Raw genomic sequence first — 13,349 nt, 5'->3', positions numbered from 1 at the left:
AATAAAAATAATAATCAACTAAACCTTTTAATTAATTAATATTTTCTGAAATCAGGGATATATAGGGAATTTCTCAATTCATAAGGGTATTTTCGTAATTTGGACAAAAGACAGAAAATGGAATTTCTCAAATTCCGAGGGGCAAAACTGTCTTTTGCCCAGAAAACCCTAATATCCTTTCTCCTTTCGCTGCTGCCGCCGCCGCCACCCTGCCGGCGGCGGCCTGTGCGGCGGGGCGAGGGCACTGCCCTCGCCTGCAGGCGGCACGCCCGCTGGGGCCGCTGCCGCTGCAGGTGGGCGCCCCCGCGGGCGCCGCCGCCTCCGCGGGCGGTTCTGCCCGCGAGGCAGCGACCGCAGGCGGTGCTGCCTCGCTGGCGGCCGCCCCTGCGGGGTTTTTGCCCGTGGGAGCAGCGGCCACAGGCGCCGCTGCCCTGCGGTGCCTCAGCCCGCGCTGCTGCCCCGCGGCGCCTCTACCCGCGGGCTCAGCGGCCGCAGGCGCCTCTACCCGCGGGCTGCCAGCCCCGCCGGCAGCAAGCCTGCTGCAAGCAGGCCGCCGGCCGACTGCTGCAGACGCAGCCCCTGCGCTGCCCGCCTTCGGCTGCGCTGCACGCACGCAAATCGAGGGCAGCAACTGTTGCTGCCCTTTCTCGCTTTTGCGTCAACGATTTTGACGTCAAAATTCTTCCTAAACACAATACACGCAGTTCAAAACCAATCATTCGCACGAACAACCTGGCTCTGATACCACTGTTTGGAAATCATAGGGGGGCGACATCATATGCGCAGCGGAAGAACAAGAAAACAAAAATCCCCGATTCCCAAAAAGATGTTCGTCGTCGTGCGAAGATTGGTGCGCAAAAATCCGCAAAACACAAAACTGCGTATAGAGATTGTGTTACCTAGGGAGATCGTATATCCCTGTTTCCTTGCAGATCCTTAGGAAAGGGTGAAGGAGGTCAAGCGTCCTCCTCTCTAGCGGTGATCCACACAGCAGGGTTGCGACGACGCTCCTCAAAACTCCAGGCCTACTCTGAGGTGGAGAGGGAGAGGAGAATAGGAAGGGCAAGCAAAGACTCTAGCCTATGAGGCTGTGAATCCCTCCTATTTATAGAGATCCCATGTCAAAACCCTAATGGGTCCTTTCCCTAGTGGGTATTGGATCTGCATCCAATAAGACAAGGGCTCCGTCGGATATCTCATATCCGAACCTCTACTCATCGCAATGCCTACCATATGTGTGTGACCCTCTAGGCCCAATATCGAGCTGGCCGTGAGTCATACCTGTCAGAACTCCTTCTAACTCAGTGAATTATTATCTCTGTAATAATTCACTCGACTCATCGACTACGGAAGTACTAGGCCACTACGCCGTAGTCCCCAGACGATACAGGGGAATCCAATCCATTGGACCTGTCTGTCCTCAGTTACCATGTACCTATAGTCCCTCATCCATCTAATATCCCAGAGACCGTATATCGAGCATGGTTCTGTCAGACCCATACGGTTTCTACTCGAGTCTCGCTCTAATCGGATTCTCCCGGAGAACTCTTTCTCTCTCAACCCGAATGACCCTAGCCAGGGATTTGTCTGAGCAAGAACACATGGGATATTCCTCTCATGATACCGAGAGTGGATGATCCTCTATCGACACTCAATAGCCCTCGTAAGGTCGACTACCACTCCCAATGACCAGCTGTACTAGATCTGGGAACAGCCAAACCTATAAGTCTGGTATCAAAGAGTGGAGCACTCATACACGACATCCTTGGTGTCTCAAGTCTAAGAACCAGATACACCACTAGGACTACGGAATCGTTGTCTGACAATAAGGCATCATCAACCATCCAGCATTCCGTAAGCGGATCAATCAGTGAACTCATTCTCCAATGAGCACCTGTACTGTATCCCTAGTGTCCCTACACGAGCAGCTATGAGACCAGCTGCATCCATCATATGGACGGGTATACAGCACACCAGTCTATCCGGTTATCACGATGTCCCTCTCGAGTAACCTATGACCGGGATTATTTAGGATATGTGTTTAAAGGTGAATCGATCTCATTATCGTGATCTCATCATGATCCGATTCCCATTGCACAAATCCAAGGACATCACAATATATATGCATTTATGCAATAGTTATAAAGTGATATACGCCAAAATATAATAAGCAAAAAGATTCTGTATCAAGTCACACGTGCCATCACTCACGTGATTGGCTTGCTGGGCACTTATGACTAGCACCTACCACATAGCCAACAATCGCCATTGACCATGTCTCAATAAGCTCTGCTGAATCAGCAGTCTCGTATACAGCAATCTTCTTATCAGCCTGAACTTCTGGCGTAATGAATTCCAAGCTTAGATCTGGACTTCCAACCGGAGCCTTGAATAGGCTAGTCCAAGGCCGAGGGTCATTGGAAATTAGAGCAGGCTGCCGCGATCTAGAGCGCGACCTGCTTCGATGCTGCTTCATCGAAGGAGTTTCTCTCTGGAGAGGATATGGTGGAGGAGCAACTTGAGGGATAACGGTAGGGAGTCTTGCCATCGTTTCAACCCTCCCGCCACCGTCGCCAGCCCTAGGGGTCGTCGATGCCATGTTTGATCCCTCTTCTGGTCACCGCTACAGAATCGTCACCATAGGGAAAAGTCACCGCTGCAGAATTTCAGATCGTCGCTACAGTACCGTCGCCTTAGATCTGGTCGCCGCTGCAGTGTCGTCGCCGCTACAGTACCGTCGAACCAGATCTGGTCGCGCTGCAGTGTCGTCGGCGCTACAGTACGTCGACCTAGATCTTCAATACATGAAGTTATAATCATAACAAGGTAGAAAGGTCAGAATCTTGGAAGTTGCAAATATTCGAATCGTTACGTCTAAATAGGAGATATATCAAGTGCAAGGCTAGCACAATTCAAAGTTCCTCATATTCAAAGCAAATGTAGAGATTGTCAATTCAATCTCACTGGTATATATGCTTCAAACAGTATGCAAGAAAGAAATACTCTTTGGTCTGACCTGACTAATATTGTAAATGGCTGTCTTAATGTACCTTGGATTGTTCTTGGAGACTTTAATACTGTTCGGTACACAAATGAAAAAGAGGGGGGTAGACAACTTTCAGAAAGCCAGCTTCAAAGTTTTAATGATTATATTGACACTGCAGCATTATTTGATTTGAAATCTGTGGGTAATTGGCTCTCCTGGAGTAATCAAGGTGCTGCTAACAGAAAAATAATGGCTCGACTTGATAGGTGTTTGATTAATCATGAATGGTTAATAGTTTACCCAGATTCACTTCTTGAGTATGGTGCTCCTTTGTTTTCTGACCATTCTTTAATGTATATACACGTAGAAAAATCGACACCAAGAGGCAAGAAAATCGTTTAGATTCTTTAACATGTGGAGTACTCATCCTCAATTTCTTGATATTATCAGATCTGCTTGGAATGTTAATGTGCATGGATCCCCCCCTTACATCTTATGTCAAAAGCTCAAAGCCTGTAAAGCAGCACTAAAGGAGTGGAATACAAATACCTTTGGCAATATTAACACCAGAGTTCAATTTTGCAGAAATGAACTAATGTCATTGCAACATGAGCTGCAACTTCAGCCAAATGATGAAAATATTATCTATAAAGAGACAGAAGCCAGAAATAACTTCATGCAAGCCTTAAAACAGGAGGAAAGTTTTGCAAAGCAGAAGTCTCGACAGAATTGGCTTACACTAGGGGATTCCAATACTAAATTTTTCTATGCTTCAATTGCTACTCGAAGGGCTGTTAACCGTATCAGCAAATGCAGAGACAAAGATGATAATCTTATTGAGAATTTAGATGAGGTTAAAGCACACATAGAGCAATTTTTTTATTCCTTACCCAATCAAGCTGGGAAACCTAATAACATTCATGTGGAGCCGACTAGAAAACTTGATTCGGAAGCTATTTCAATCCTCAATGCCCCAATTACAGATGACGAAATTGTACGTGTTGTCATTAAGTCACCAAAGCACAAAAGCCCAGGTCCAGATGGATTTCCAACTGAATTTTACCAAACTGCTTGGTCTATTATTGGAAATGATGTGATCAAGGCTTGCCAACATTTCTTCTCTTCAGGTCATATTCTTATAGAGATGAATTGCACTTTTATTTCTTTAATTCCGAAGAATGCAGGGGCTGATTCACTAGAGAACTATCGACCCATATCATTATGCAACTTTGTTTACAAGATCATCTCCAAAGTATTGGCAAATAGAATGCAAAAGATAATACACAAGATTATTAGCCCAAATCAAGCTGCTTTCATCAAAGGGAGAAGTATACATCATAACATTTTGCTTGCTAATGACTTGGTCAAAGATTTACACTCAAAAGCAAGAGGGACAAAAATCTGTTTTAAAGCTGATTTACGGAAATCCTTTGATTCAGTTAATAGGAAGTTTATCTATAAGATGCTCCTCGATATGAACTTCCCACAGCAATAGGTTAATTGGATTCAATCTTGCCTGGAAACTCCAAAGTTTTCGATACTCTTTAATGGCTCACCTATTGGTTTTTTTGGGAGCACGAATGACATCCGACAAGTTGATCCACTATCTCCGTATCTTTTTACTATTGCGATGGAAGGACTTAGCTGTATGTTAAAACACACAGTCTTAAATGGCAGCATTAAGGTACCCATTGCTGGTTCTGTTCATATATCACATATAACATTTGCAGATGACTTACTTATCTTTCTCCAAAATGAACCAACTTCAGTAAAGAACCTTGCTACTATTATGAATGACTTTGGTATGGTTTCTGGACTTCAGTTAAATCATGCGAAAAGTAAAGTATATATGAGCCCTTACGTTGAGGATAAGGTCTTTATTGTGCAAACTTTGGGGATTAGTGAGGGAAGCTTGCCAGTTCCTTATTTGGGTCTCCCGCTCATATCCACAGGCATTCACAAAACCCATTGTCAACCAATCTTGCAAAAAATAATGAATATAATTTCTTCTTGGAAAAATAGGTTTCTATCAAAAGCAGGACGACTCGAACTCATCCGTTCGGTATTGCACTCCTACTCTATATATTGGTGTAATGCATTTCTTCTGCCTGCTGGACTTCTCCATGATATTGAACGGTTATTAATGAACTTCTTCTGAAATGGCACAAATGATAAGGCAATGCATATGGTAAATTGGGATAGCATTTGCAAACCGAAAGATGAAGGGGGGCTAAACTTTAGAAATATTAGAGATTGGAATCAAGCTTGTATGGTACAGCAATTGTGGGATCTTTTGCAAAACAAATGTTCCTTATGGTCACATTGGGTTTCTGCTAGGTATCTTTCAAAGGAATCAATCTGGGAAATTTCAACAAGAACATACCACTCTGCAGCTTGGAAAGGAATTTTAAAGGCAAGGAATTGGCTAAAATTCCTATGCAATCTCTTCTGGTACTAGTACAAATATGTGGTTTGATCCTTGGGTAAATGGGAAGAGTATATTTCAATTATATGGTGACAGAATATGAAAAGATCTTGGGGCTCCCAAAGATTGGAAGGTTTCTGAGTTCATTGCTAACGGTGCTTGGTGTCTCCCTAATCCTATTTCTCCCGAAATATTATCACTTTGGCCGACTATTATAGCTATTCCAATCAGGAACAACTCTTCAGATATACTTATTTGGCCTCATGACAATGGTAAATTTAGTGCCACATCCGCATGGAATCAAATTAGGCAAAGAAATAACAAGTGGGTCCCAAGCAGTTGGACATGGGATCGACCGGGATCACAAAGACATTCCTTATGTACATGGCAGGCTCTTCTCAATAAACTACCGACAATATGAAAAGAAGAGGTATCTATCATGTTAACCGATGCTCCCTTTGTATGCAACAAGAAGAAACTGTTGACCACCTCTATTTTGCTTGTGATTATACAAAATGGATATGGAAGGAGATTCTCCAGCGATTTGAACTCAATAGACTGCCGCAACCAAACTTGCACCAAGAACTAAGCGACCTCACGCAATGTTTCTCAAGAAAAGGGCCTCTAACATAACTGGCAAAGGTTACTTTCAGATGCGCTATTTGGTGGATGTGGAAGGAGAGATGTAACAGAATATTTGAATGCCAACACACAAACAATGCTCAATTATTGAAAGAGATTATTAGAGACTCAAGATCCTGTATGGAGCAAGATCTCAAAACGGAGCACTTTACCCAAAGAGAAAAAGATATTTTTATCAAATTTAATTTTGCTATTAGCTAAAGATCTTGGGAATGTTGCCAAATTATGTTCCCACACGTAGTTTTTATATATATCTGGATAAATATTTTCTATATTGATTATAATTAGGAGTTATAGTCTACAGCATGTGTAGTCATAACTATCGCATTCGCACTCTATGAGTTACTTGGCTTGTCTATGACTTGTATAGATAAAGCTATTTGTAGAAACTTTACACATAATCAATTTACTTTTACTTACCAAAAAAAAAAATGTAGAGGTAAAATTACAGTAAGGAAAGATCAGGACCACTTGCAATACGAAAGATTTCTAGCTTGCAATAGGAATGATCAGAACACTTGCAGGAGAAAAGATTTTTTTTTGGTAAGTGCAGGAGAAAAGATTGAGACACTTGCAATAAGAAAGATTAGAAAGCTTACAATATGATACCGGGGAGGGTAAAATTGCAGAATGGATGTTCAGATAGAACAGTTGTTCAGATAGAAATGTCACAGAAGGTAATGAACGAACTCTTGAAGAAACTTCGGTAAAACGTAAAATAGTTCACCACCAAGTTTAAAAATCAAAAGGGATACAGAAGATCACCACCCTAATGATAATAAGCAAGGATACAGAACTGAAAGCGAAAGACTCACCACTCAAGGATACTTCCAAGAGATACAGAGTTCACAAGAGCACTCCAAGAGAGCTTCTGCCAATATCCTTTGTTTTCTAAAAGTCCTTTCTAAGTCCTAAACACCAAAATAAATACTAGTGCATGAAACAACCCTTCATGCATAGGGAATTTCGAAATTAAGTGTTTACAGCTATTAACCAACTATTTTAATGCACTCATTGGTAATGAAGAGATGTTCACAGCTGCCAACCAACTCCTTTAATGCATTCCTTTGTCTTAAAGAAAAGTACCTTGAAACAGCTTTAACTTTGTGCAGAGAATATGCTGATGAGCTGTCATATTTGAGTGTGCTGAGATAAAGATTATGAGGCATCATTATTGACTGAAAAAGATACTAGATCATAATCAAGGCTCATATAATCAGATTTTAGTAAATTAGACACTCCTGTGTCAATCTCCCCCGGTTGAATGAAACTTGTCCTCAAGTCTTCGTTTGATTCATCAACATGATTATAAAAAGGACTCAAATCAGCCACATTAAATGTTGGGGATACTCCGTAATCTTCAGGTAGCTCTATCTCATAAGCATTTCTACCAATTCTCTTAAGCACCTTGAATGGACCATCAGCCTTTGGTTTCAATTTTCCAAATTTTCCCGGCGGAAACCTCTCCTTCCTTAGATGAATCCAAACCAAATCACCTGCATTAAACTCCACAAGTTTTCTGTGTTTGTTAGCAGCTTGCATGTACCTCTCATTTTGTTTCTCAATGGTTGCTTTCACACCCTCATGTAGCTTCTTTATCTGCTTAGCTCTTTCATCAGCATCTCCACTAAATTGCTTTGTTGTAGAATGAGGGATTAAGTCCAAAGGACCAGCAGGATTAGCACCATAAACTACCTCAAAAGGACTCTTACCAATACTATGATGCATAGAACGATTGTAGGCAAACTCAATTTGTGGAAGAATGACATCCCATTGCTTAATATTCTTGCCAACATAGCTTCTAAGCAAATTTCCCAAGCTTCGGTTTGTTACCTCAGTTTGCCCATCGGTTTGTGGATGATGCAAGCTGCTGAAATTCAAAGAAGTACCCAGCTTCCTCCAAAGAGTTCTCAAAAAATGACTAACAAATTTTGAATCTCGATCAGACACCATAGTTCTTGGAATACCATGCAATTTAACAATCTCCTTAAAATATAAATCAGTAATATGAGATGCATCATTTGATTTATTGCATGGAACAAAGTGAGACATTTTTGAAAATCTGTCAACAACAACCATGATAGAATCCTTGTTATTTTGAGTTCTTGGCAGTCCTAAGACGAAATCAAGACTCACATCCTCTCATGGAGCATTTGGTACTGGCAATGGAGTGTACAAACCAGAATTTTGACTTATTGTTTTTGCCAAATGACATAATCGGCATTGCTTCACATGTCTATCCACATCTCTGAACATTTTAGGCCAGTAGAAATTTGATTGAACAAGAGCTAGAGTCTTGTTCCTGCCGAAATGTCCTCCCAAAACACCACCATGAGCTTCAGCTAGAATTACTTGTCTCCAAGAACAAGATGGAACATATAAAGCATTAGCTCGAAAAAGAAAACCATCAAAGATCGAAAATTGTTGACAGGAACCTGATTTACAATTCTGCCATATCGAGCCAAAATCCACATCATTCTCATATAGATCTTTGAATGTTTCAAATCCAACCACTTTGACTTCCATTGCTGATAATAAAGAATGCTTTCTGCTCAATGCGTCAGCAACTACATTTTGAACACCAGATTTGTGCTTGATTGTAATGTTGTAAGATTGTAAGAACTCCACCCAAGCTGCATGCCTCTTGTTTAGCTTGTGCTGATGATTAATGAACTTTAATGCCTCGTGATCAGAATATAGAACAAATGGCTTGGCGAGAAGATATTGACTCCAATGAGACAAAGCTCGATAAATCGCATAAAACTCCTTATCATAAGTAGAGTATTTCTTTCTCGTATCATTCAGCTTTTCATTAAAAAATGCAATGGGCTTTCCGTCTTTACTCAAAACAACACCAATTCCCACATTAGATGCATCACATTCAACTTCAAACACATTATCAAAATTTGGTAGAACTAAGATAGGAGCTTCAGTAACCTTTCTTTTCAAAAGCTCAAAAGCATCATTAGCCTCATTAGTCCATTTGAATTTATCACATTTCAGACATTCGGTGATTGGAGCGACAATAGAGCTGAAACTCTTGATGAATCTTCTATAAAAAGATGTTAAGCCATGGAAACTCCTCACATCATGTAATGAAGCAGGTGTTGGCCAATTGAGAATAGCTTCAACCTTGCTTTGATCCATCATGATTCCATCTTTTGAAACAACATACCCCAAAAACACCACACTAGAAGTAAAGAAATCACATTTCTTTAGATTAGCATAAAGTTTTTGCTTCCTCAAAATAAGAAAGATCTCTTTCAGATGACTCATATGCTTCTCTTCACTCTTGCTGTACACCAATATATCGTCAAAATAAACGACAACAAATATTCCAATGCATGGCTTAAGTATGTGATTCATAAATCTCATGAATGTGCTAGGAGCATTAGATAGTCCAAATGGCATAACCAACCATTCATATAAGCCTTCTCTAGTTTTAAACGCTGTTTTCCACTCATCTCCGGGCCTCATTCTTATTTGGTGATAGCCACTCCTCAAATCAATTTTAGAGAAAATATAAGCACCACACAATTGATCAAGTAAATCATCCAACCTTAGAATAGGAAAGCGATAGTCCACTGTGATTTTGTTGATGGTGCGACTGTCCACGCACATTCTCCAAGAACCATCCTTCTTAGGCACTAACAAAGCAGGAACCGCACAAGGACTCATGCTCTCCCGGATTAACCCTTTTTTAACCAATTCATCAACTTGCCTTTGAAGTTCTTCATGCTCCTTGGGACTCATTCTATATGCTGCCTTATTAGGTAGAACAGCCCTAGGAATAAGATCAATGTGATGCTAGATATCTCTCAAGGGTGGAAGGCCATGTGGAATCTCTTCCAGTATAACATCTTGAAATTCTTCTAGGATTGGTTGCATGATTTTCGGTGTCTCCTTATGTTGTTCGTTCTCCTCTACTACCATTAGGGCCAAAACATGACCGCCCTTGTCCAATTCATATCTGCATTCTCTATAAGAAAAATAAAAGCACTAACTTCCTTCTTTGGCACACTGATTTCGGAAGGTTGTAATGGAGCTAAGATAATCTTCTTCTTTTTTTTTTGTAAGTAAAAGTAAAATTCATTATGTGTAAAGTTTCTACAAATAGCTTTATATATACAAGTCATAGACAAAGCCAAGTAACTCATAGAGTGCTAATGCGATAGTTATGACTACACATGCTGTAGACTATAACTATCTGTGGGTACATTATTTGGCATCATTCCCAAGATCTTTAGCTAATAGCAAAATTAAATTTGATAAAAATATCTTTTTCTCTTCGGGTGAAGTGCTCGGTTTTGAGTTCATGCTCCATACAGGATCTTGAGTCTCTAATAATCTCTTTCAAGAGCTGAGCATTGTTTGTGTGTTGACATTCAAAGATTCTATTACATCTCTCCTTCCACATCCACCAAATAGCACATCTGAAAATAACCTTTGCCAGTTGTGTAAGAGGCCCTTTTCTTGAGAAACATTGCATAAGGTCGCCTAGTTCTTGGTGCAAGTTTGGTTGCGGCAGTCTATGGAGTTCAAATCGCGGGAGAATCTCCTTCCATATCCATTTTGTATAATCACAAGCAAAATAGAGGTGGTCAACAGTTTCTTCTTGTTGCAAACAAAGGGAGCATCGGTTAACATGATAGATACCTCTTCTTTTCATATTGTCTATTGTAGGTAGTTTATTGAGAAGGGCCTGCCATGTACATAAGGAGTGTCTTTGTGATCCCGGTCGATCCCATGTCCAACTGCTTGGGACCCACTTGTTATTTATTTGCCTAATTTGATTCCATGCGGATGTGGCACTAAATTTACCATTGTCATGAGGCCAAATAAGTATATCTGAAGAGTTGTTCCTGATTGGAATAGCTATAATAGTCGGCCAAAGTGATAATATTTCGGGAGAAATAGGATTAGGGAGACACCAAGCACCGTTAGCAATGAACTCAGAAACCTTCCAATCTTTGGGAGCCCCAAGATCTTTTCATATTCTGTCACCATATAATTGAAATATACTCTTCCCATTTACCCAAGGATCAAACCACATATTTGTACTAGTACCAGAAGAGATTGCATAGGAATTTTAGCCAATTCCTTGCCTTTAAAATTCCTTTCCAAGCATTAATAGAGTATGCAAGAAAGGAACTAATGTCATTGCAACATGAGCTGCAACTTCAGCCAAATGATGAAAATATTATCTACAAAGAGATGGAAGCCAGAAATAACTTCATGCAAGCCTTAAAACAGGAGGAAAGTTTTGCAAAGCAGAAGTCTCGATAGCATTGGCTTACACTAGGGGATTCCAATACTAAATTTTTCTATGCTTCAATTGCTACTCGAAGGGCTGTTAACCGTATCAGCAAATGCAGAGACAAAGATGATAATCTTATTGAGAATTTAGATGAGGTTAAAGCACACACAGAGCAATTTTTTTATTCCTTACTCAATCAAGCTGGGAAACCTAATAACATTCATGTGGAGCCGACTAGAAAACTTGATTCGGAAGCTATTTCAATCCTCAATGCCCCAATTACAGATGACGAAATTGTATGTGTTGTCTTTAAGTCACCAAAGCACAAAAGCCCAGGTCCAGATGGATTTCCAGCTGAATTTTACCAAACTGCTTGGTCTATTATTGGAAATGATGTGATCAAAGCTTGCCAACATTTTTTCTCTTCAGGTCATATTCTTAGAGAGATGAATTGCACTTTTATTTCTTTAATTCCGAAGAATGCAGGGGCTGATTCACTAGAGAACTATCGACCCATATCATTATGCAACTTTATATATAAGATCATCTCCAAAGTATTGGCAAATAGAATGCAAAAGGTATTACACAAGATCATTAGCCCAAATCAAGCTGCTTTCATCAAAGGGAGAAGTATACATCATAACATTTTGCTTGCTAATGACTTGGTCAAAGATTTGCATTCAAAAGCAAGAGGGACAAAAATCTGCAGTAAAGCTGATCTAAGGAAAGCCTTTGATTCAGTTAATAGGAAATTTATCTATAAGATGCTCCTTGATATGAACTTCCCACAGCAATGGATTAATTGGATTCAATCTTGCCTAGAAACTCCAAAGTTTTCGATACTCTTTAATGGCTCACCTATTGGTTTTTTTGGGAGCACGAATGGCATCCGACAAGGTGATCCACTCTCTCCGTATCTCTTTACTATTGCGATGGAAGGACTTAGCTGTATGTTGGAACACGCAGTCTTAAATGGCAGCATTAAGGTACCCAGTGCTGGTTCTGTTCATATATCACATATAACATTTGCAGATGACTTACTTATCTTTCTCCAAAATGAACCAACTTCAGTAAAGAACCTGGCTACTATTATGAATGACTTTGGTATGGTTTCTGGACTTCAGTTAAATCATGCGAAAAGTAAAGTATATATGAGCCCTTACGTTGAGGATAAGGTCTTTATTTCACAAACTTTGGGGGTTAGTGAAGGAAGCTTGCCAGTTCCTTATTTGGGTCTCCCGCTCATATCCTCAGGCATTCACAAAACCCACTGTCAACCTATCTTGCAAAAAATAAAGAATAGAATTTCTTCTTGGAAAAATAGGTTTCTATCAAAAGCAGGACGACTCGAACTCATCCGTTCGGTATTGCACTCCTACTCTATATATTGGTGTAATGCATTTCTTCTGCCTGCTGGACTTCTCTAAGATATTGAACGGTTATTAATGAACTTCTTCTGGAATGGCACAAATGATAAGGCAATGCATATGGTAAATTGGGATAGCATTTGCAAACCGAAAGATGAAGGGGGGCTAAATTTGAGAAATACTAGAGATTGGAATCAAGCATGTTTGGTACAGCAATTGTGGGATCTTTTGCAAAACAAATGTTCCTTATGGTCACATTGGGTTTTTGCTAAGTATCTCTCAAAGGAATCAATATGGGAAATTTCAACAAGAACATACCACTCTGCAGCTTGGAAAGGAATTTTAAAGGCAAGGAATTGGCTAATCAAACACATTTCGTATGCAATCTCTTCTGGAACTAGTACTAATATGTGGTACGATCCTTGGGTGAATGGGAAGAGTATATTTCAATTATATGGCGATAGAATACGAAAAGATCTTGGGGCTCCCAAAGACTGGAAGGTTTCCGAGTTCATCGCTAACGATACTTGGTGTCTCCCTAATCCTATTTCTCCTGAAATGTTATCACTTTGGCCGACTATCATAGCTATTCGAATCAGGAATAACTCTTCAGATATACTTATTTGGCCTCATGACAATGGTAAATTTAGTGCCACATCCGCATGGAATCAA

The sequence above is a fragment of the Musa acuminata genome, chromosome BXJ1-7 (assembly GCF_036884655.1).
Source record: "Musa acuminata AAA Group cultivar baxijiao chromosome BXJ1-7, Cavendish_Baxijiao_AAA, whole genome shotgun sequence".
Lineage (NCBI taxonomy): Eukaryota > Viridiplantae > Streptophyta > Magnoliopsida > Zingiberales > Musaceae > Musa > Musa acuminata.
This window is presented reverse-complemented; position numbering follows the sequence as displayed.